At 52.4% G+C, this 7,858-nt stretch overlaps 1 pseudogene; it reads left to right on the forward strand.

The window, feature by feature from the left end:
* The first annotated feature begins 2,151 nt into the window (after window positions 1–2,151).
* Window positions 2,152–4,202, forward strand: LOC144116367 (uncharacterized; annotated as a pseudogene).
* The last annotated feature ends 3,656 nt before the right edge of the window (window positions 4,203–7,858 follow it).

The following is a 7,858-nucleotide window of genomic DNA, read 5'->3' on the forward strand; positions in this document are numbered from 1 at the left end:
CAAAAAAACGAGAACAAGAAATTTAAACTTGACCTAATATGCCGGCTCGAGGGCCTCTTGAGGAATGGAGATTAATCGTGCGACTTTACATCGAAGATGTAAGCCAGAGGGAAATCTGTAGGCGCATGCAGGAATAACAAGAACCGCACGAAGTCGCATAACGAAGTGTACTGAGACGAATGGGATGCCCTCCGTACAGGGCGACGAAGCATAACGAAAGAGGATCAGCTGATAGCTGTCGCGGCTGTCGCAGACACTTTTCTCTCTGCAAGAGACATCAGAGAGGCACTCTCCCTGCATGTGTCATGCTAAACGATTCGGAGGAGGCTGCAACAAGCTGCACTGCAAAACCACATCGCTGCCCAGAAACCCCGACTCACAGAATCACAAAGGACAAGGCTTGAATACGCAGGGAAAGTGGCTGAGACTACCGGCAATTTAAGAGAACAAGTTTATACGGACGAATGTACACTCCCTATCTGCGTAGCACAAGTTTTGGCTGAAGAATAAAAGTTTGTAGGTTACTGAATATGCAGCATGCGAAGAAAGTGTCGCTGGTTAGCAATTCGAGATGATTTTCTTCTAGTGCGAATAAACACGCGCGCTTTCTCCTTCGCTCCTATTGATCACTTGGTCGCCCTCCTAAGCGACGGCACAGGAGAGAAGCGCTACGAAAGAAGTGAATAAAAGGTTGATCACAGAAAGCGGTAGCCATCTGTTAATATCAATAAAAATCAGCAAAACACGCAGACAATGCTTCCCTGTTGTGATGTAGTCCTGTAGTTCGGTACCGTATCGATGACTAGATCACTAACAAACTTTTTGAAATTGTGCACTGTTATCTGAGCTCTCATATGTACTTGTAAATGGAGAGAAATAAGGTTTAAGAGCTCTCACAACGGCTACTGCTATGCTTGCACATCGCACTCGCAACTCACCAAAAGCTTCATGGCGACGGCAAGGAAGGTATTGTTTGGAAAGCTTGATAATTTCTAGCTGTCGGCGGTAGACCTTCAAGCCTGACGTATGGTTTGCATGGCGTCCAGCACTTCACGTTCCACGGAAAAAAGGCGAAGTGGACTATGGGGTTTACCTGTAGAGAAAGCAGACGCAATAAACTTTATCTACAGCAAAAAAAATCATCCAGCGTCCGTGCGGCTAATATCTACAGTGGATCGCGCGCCGTCATTCTCGCGACCCGCAGCTAACGGAGAACTCCTAACCTACCAGGGGACACGCCGCATCATTGGGCCGCCGTCTATGCGGGATTGTCTTCACGTGGTAGAAAAAATGAATGCAGCCGGAGGCGGCGGCACCAGCGCAGCAGTAGTCAGCTGCCGCAAGAGCTGGAGGTACCCGGAAAGCCGATCCCAAACTATCGTCTCCACCCCCAACACCTCTCTCTATATATGATTACATAACAAATGTTTTCCCCACGAGAGGGGAGGGGTGGGGACGTTGCGATCAAAGAAGCGAATAGATGCGTTTGAATTGGCTTCATTTATGATTAATTTCGCAGTGCTAATTTGCGCGAGTCGAAGTCTTTATCTTAATGTGTGAAGTCGACAGGCTTCTACAGACACTAACAGTTCCCATAGGTACGCCTTTTAAGGAGAAAGTTTTTAATGGCTCATGCTCATGGCCACGACCCTGTCCGTCCGTCCGTTACGCTCTTCAGCACCTCGATAAGAAAAACAATCTTCGTACACGATGGGATTCGAACCACCATCCTTACGTCCCGCAGCCGAGCGTGCTAACGACTACGCTACTTCCTTTTTTTTCTTTATTGAACTATGCTACTTCTTTTTTTCTTTATTGAACTACGCTACTTCTACGCTATTTCTCCTTGTCTGGGACCCTGGATAGTGTTTGCGGAAAGGCGCCGAATCAGACGGAGGCTTTCAGGAGCACGGACTGTTGGGCGAGTTGGATTTCACCTCGCCGCACTTTAGGTCAACAAAATGCCCCCCCCCCCTGATTTTTTTTCGCCGAATTATCGGATATTTTCCACCACCGCCGTGCGAGGGGACGCTTAGCCAAGGTGTGCTCCGTGAGCGATAGGCCTAGTCACCGTCGCAGCTGCCTCGGCGGCGGCCACTCAGCCCCGAGGTGGGGGAGACGGCCGATCGGGCAACAATCACCGGTTCCCAAATGTGCGTGCAAGTTCAAGCCAAAGACATTTCACCCGATGAATTCCACAGCGACCCTGGATTGACGCTCGCGGGGGAACGCATGTCAAGACTCCTTCAATGAGACCTCGTCGCGAAGCTGGATGGCACCGACAACCAAGTAAGCAAGAAAGCGAAAGGTAACAAGAACGTTAGAGCCTCGGCCATGAATGCAGCGAGAACGCCAGCCATTCCTCTGGAGGAAAACAAGATCGCGGTCAGACCCCGAGGGGGACTCGACATCGCCAAAGATCGGCACCACGACCGTCGCCACAGGCATTCTCGCCGCGGCCAATATTACGACCGATGAGACCGCATCGGACACCATCTGCCCGAACGTGCAACAAATTATAATGATAGTCAGCACGCCTAAGGAAGAAAACGCCGTCCGGTACGCAAGAATTCATACGATCTACATTCAAGAGAAGTCCTTCGAAGTCAGCGCGTACCGCACGGCGCCGCACGACAGCGTGAAGGGCGCCATTCGAGGCATCCCTGTCAACGCGATCTCCGAAGAATTCGACAGCAACATCGTAAACGACAGAAACCCACTCGCCGTAGGTGCCAAAAGAACCGCGGCAAAAGAGCCACGATCATAGTAGCCTTCAGGGGACCCAAGGTACCGAACTTTGTCTTATATGGTGTCACGCTCATACCGTGCCAACTGTACAGAAAGCAAATTGACGTCTGCCACCAGTGTGGTCGGGTCGGGCATCGCATGGACGTGTGCCCGACGCCAGCCAAACGGCTCTGCAGGGGCTGAGGCCAAGAAAACCCCACGGAAGACCACAAATGTATCCCCAAATGCAAACTTTGAGGCGGCGCTCCCCCGACCGCCGACAGAGAATGTAAAGCCAAATACAACGTTCCCTACGTCGTTTGCAAGCGGCACTGGGAGTGCCGAAAGGTCAGCTACCAGCTGCCGTCAGAGAGCGATTTCCCGCCACTCAACAAGCCAGCTGCACTTACGCCAAGGATGCCATCGAGAGACCGCGTGCAGTCGAGAAGTAGCAGATGCAGGAGCCAGAGCAGAGACGCGCGAAAAACGAAAACCCAAAGATCACCGTCGCGCGAGAGAATCAGTTGAGTCGACGCCGCACGAGGTATCATGAAGAACAATCCGAGCGACAACGTCAAGACGGAAGACAAAGCTTGAACCAAGGAACGAGAGATCAACGAGGCCCTGAAACAGGAGAACGCGGCCCTGCGAGACACAATCAACAACCTCGCCGAGGAGATCGCGGAGTACCGCAACGCCCTTCGCACCGTCGAACAGCAAAGATCCAGCTCGAGCGGCAATAATGCCGAAGAAACTACGGCTGACGCAGACAAGGAACCGGTACCGAAGAAGAGGGCCGCCGAATTGCGCAATACGAAGAACAACATGAGCAGCTGCAGAATCAGCAGTAGCAACAGCACCGTCGAGGCCAAACTCAACAGCCTCGAGGATATGATCAAATCGATGAAGGAAGCCATCGAAGCCTTCTAAACGGAGAACGTCTACGGTCTCAACAACCTGGAAAGAAGCGTGCAACTAATACTAAGCGACCCAACGTTCGCGCCCCTACAACAGCAATTCGACCAAGCGCAGCAACCCCGGGGAACTTCGAATGGGACAATCATGGCCTCCAACTCCACAGGTATAACAGTGAGGCAGTGGAACTGCCGCGGCCTCGTCAAGAAGAGGGCAGTCGTCCAGCAGCACATCGAGCACGTCGCACGCAGCCCGACGTGATCCTACTCAAAGAAACGCTAACAGACAAGCCGCCCCTCCCCGGCTGCAGGGTACACGGGGGCCCGCCCGACGGCAGAGGACTGTGCACCCTGGTCAAGAAGAGACTCACCTTCGTCGAACGCCGGCTTAGCAACGTCAGGATCGAACACACGCTCACCGAACTCATACCGACCAAGCAAATGAAAAACAGCATCTTCATTTTGAACATCTACAGTAACCCATCGCAGATACTGCAGAATTTCAAAGGGAATCTTCACAAGACAAGCACGACGGCCGGCCAGAGCACACTCATCGCGTGAGGCGACTTTCATGCGATGGATCCGGCGTGGGGCTAAGTAAAAAGCAATGCAAAAGGCAGAAACTAATCCCACGGCGCGGCGGAACTCGACTACACCCTCATAACTGATCCGGCTCACCCAACGAGAATTGGCAACTCCGTTTCCCGAGATACCACCCCCGACATCACATTCGTCAAGAACAACGAACCAATCACGATCACGTGGAGGAACACTGGGGTGGACCTCGGCAGCGACCACATGATCGTAGAAATCATCATACCGGAGCGGAGCAGTAATAACGCCAGGAAACATACGTGGATCGATTGGACCGCTTTCAGAGATAGCAGAAATCAAGAGAAGGAAGAAGAGGCTGAAATCGACGACATCGAAACGTGGGCCAACAAGATCATCCAAGACGTTCACAACTCAACCAAAGACATAGAAACAGACCTAGAAAGGAGCAGGCGAAAGCGGCGAACGCCACGAGTCTACTCAAGCGAGTCACGACCGACAAAAGCGGAATGAGGGAAGAGAGCCTGATCAGACTCGTCCACTCGTTCGTCATATGCCATGCAGCGGAAATGGCGGCCTACCACAAGTGGAAGAAGAGCGAGAGAAACAAAATAGATATACGCATCCGCAGAGCCTACAAGACGGCACTGGGGCTGTTTGAAACAACGAGCATAAACCGCCTCCTGCCGGTTGGGGTGCACAACACGCTAGAGGAGATAGCGGAAGGGCCCAACGTGCCGCTCAACTCGAAAGACTGTCTACGACCAAGGCCGGCGGGGAAATCCTGGACAACCTGGGAATTACACACCAAGGCAGGGAGAAGACGCAGCTCCCCGTCCCCGATGAGATCAGGCGCAACATCAGAGTGAACACAATACCGAAGAACATGCACCCGGAGTACAACAAAGAGAGGAGAGCGGCGAGAGCCAAGGTAAACCAGCACGCTGCCGACGGACACGCAAGGAATGTGGACGCGGCGGAGTACGCCAAGCTAAACGGCTTCACCACTGTCGTCGTCGACGCGACCGGCACGGTTCGCACGACCGCCAGTACGAGAAACACCAAGGCAGAGCAAGCGGAGGAGGTGGCCATCGCCTTGGCCATCGCCGACCGCCACTGCCACACGGTGCTGTGTGACTCGAGGCAGGCGGTGAGAAATTGTCAAAGGCAGGATAGCGAAGGAAGCGGTGAGCGTACTGCAGGCATCCCAGAACGACGAGGGCAGCAAACGACAAGTAAGAATCAAGTGGTTCCCGGCGTTCGCGGGCGAGGCGTCGGACCCCAACGCCAATCACAACGAGACGGCACACGCTCAGGCACGCGCGCTAACGGACCGCGCCTCGGTCGCTTGGCCGCTGTGGTTCAGCACCAAGGATCGAATGGCCGGATACAACGAGATAACCAAGGCTTTCCGCTTGGCTCGCAGAATTCTCCCACCCCTTCCTCGGGGCTGAATCGAGAGCAAGCCATTTTATTCAGACAGTTGCAGACGGGCACACTCCCCAGCACATCGCTGATGCTCAGAACGTATCCCGAGACCCACCAGATGGACAAGTGTAGAGTCTGCCGAAGGGAGACAACCGGCTTCGCACACATGCTGTGGAATTGCATCAAGTACAACGAAGAAGCCAAGTCTGGGAAGATCCCGCCGCGACTCGAAGCAGCCGCAAGGAGCGACAATGAAAACGAAAAACTCTGAGACACTGGCCCGGCAGGGAACCAGAGAGCCGGCAGCGGTGAGCGGGGACCTAGGTCGCGCGGCCGGCGCCCAGATGATGACGTAGGCCACGTCAGCGCGCGCGCTTTACTGCAGGCTCAAGTAAACGTTTTACCAATCCAATCCAATTTCACCACCACCAAGAGCTGGACGCGGAACACGGAAGAACAATTGCGCGTGCAAGCCATTCCGACAGCGCTTCATCTGCGGCGCCTACAGACGCGGCGTCATCTCGCGCTACTCGCTACGATTAGATCGTACCGAGCAGAAGTGAGCAGTTGGTAGAGGCTGCAAGCGCTGCAAGTTAGATAAGGCGCGCACGCTCATGAAAAGGTCGCGACACCAGGCAGCTTTTCCTCTAGATGGCGCAGACCCTCGCTTTTCAACCTGAGCCATGTCCATTTTATTCCGTCCGCGAACGTAAGCGTGCGTACAGTTATGGTACACAGACAGCGTCGATTTATCTTTTCTATTCATATCTGTGTACAGCACGAGCGGTGACGTGGTGGCCGGGAAGTGTGTGGTATAAAGAGAGAAACAGTAGCGGCAGGGCGAGGCGGGCGTCAACAGCCGACAACAGGTCCTAGTTTTTCCGGTGAGCGAATCCGCTTAGCTAGCCGGATTTTTGGACAAGTGTGAAATGGCAGTGACTGCTACAACCACGTCGAAATAACGCAAGCGTTATTTCAACCCATGACGTCGCATTCGGTTTGTAGAAAAGACGTCACGTCCGGCAATTTTTTTTGCGGTTTGAGCCCTGTTTGAGTCGAGCCGAGCATTGCTTTCAGTAGCACTATGGCCGGTCGGCGGAGCGATCGCGCGATCGTGTTGCACGTGAGTAATTTGCTCTTTCTATCTTTTGGTATGCACATACTGAGCGATTGCCTGTTATCTGACACTCGACATTCCGTTGTCAACTTTCTTGCGCCCGAATATTTTGTGTTAGCAGATAACCCAGGACTATCACGGAGCCCGCTTGCCCGCCAGTGGACCCAAAGGCCCGGAGGGAAAGACATCTGTTTTTCGTAAGTTCTGCTCAAAAGCTCTGTGCAGGTCTACGGAAAAGAGCAAGCGCTGAGAGTGGTTTTATATCTTTTGTCAACCCAGCCCAACGTAACTCATGGTCATCTAAAACACACATATTTACCATCTTTTGCGTGCTCCTGAAAAAAGGCGGGAAACTTTTGACAACCGTCCAGTTGAACCACGACCGGCTTTATTACTAATAAAGCCGGTCGTGAGTTGAACTAACGGTTTGTGCCATGAGTTTTGTACGCGGTCCGATTTTTTGTGGCCCCGCGGCTGGGAAAGTCTGTTGAGTGTTGACTTAATTGCACTTTACAATTGCATGCTACTGTTACAATTCGCTTTCTAAAACAGGTGTAAAAATTGCGGCGAGATAAGCGATTACGCTTTGGTGTCTGCAGAGCGAAACATGTTCTTTTAAATTCATATATATTTCACAAAACAGCACTTGAAAAACTGGCAGGCAGTTTTCTGGTATGCACGGGCCTTCCCGATACTTGCTTCGAGTCCGGCGTTCATTTGCTGGCGCAGAGGCTGAACAATTGGAACGTTAAAATCCTGAGGCAGCAAAGGCTTTAAGGCGCCTCAAGGTGAGCCCTCCACCTTCTGTGATAATTTTAAAATGAGTGCTGTGCCCCCTGCACCGAACATCGGTTTTACGTGGGGAAGGTGTTTGGACTTAGGTGGCCAACTAGCATGGAGCGCATGAGGCAACTGGAAAAGCAAGCGTTCTTTTAAGGCCTCTAATCTTCAGACCTTCTTACACCTGATGCTGTAAAGAGGCCTTAAAAAGATGAACACTATGGACAATGTGCTTGATGTCCTTTGACTGTTTGGAAGCTTGTGAGGTGCATAAAGCTCACAAGGCACTATTGCAGTGTGACAGGTGATTGTGGTGATAATAGAAGAAGACATAGTACAG

Source organism: Amblyomma americanum, chromosome 1 (genome assembly GCF_052857255.1).
Source record: "Amblyomma americanum isolate KBUSLIRL-KWMA chromosome 1, ASM5285725v1, whole genome shotgun sequence".
NCBI classification, from domain to species: Eukaryota; Metazoa; Arthropoda; class Arachnida; order Ixodida; family Ixodidae; genus Amblyomma; species Amblyomma americanum.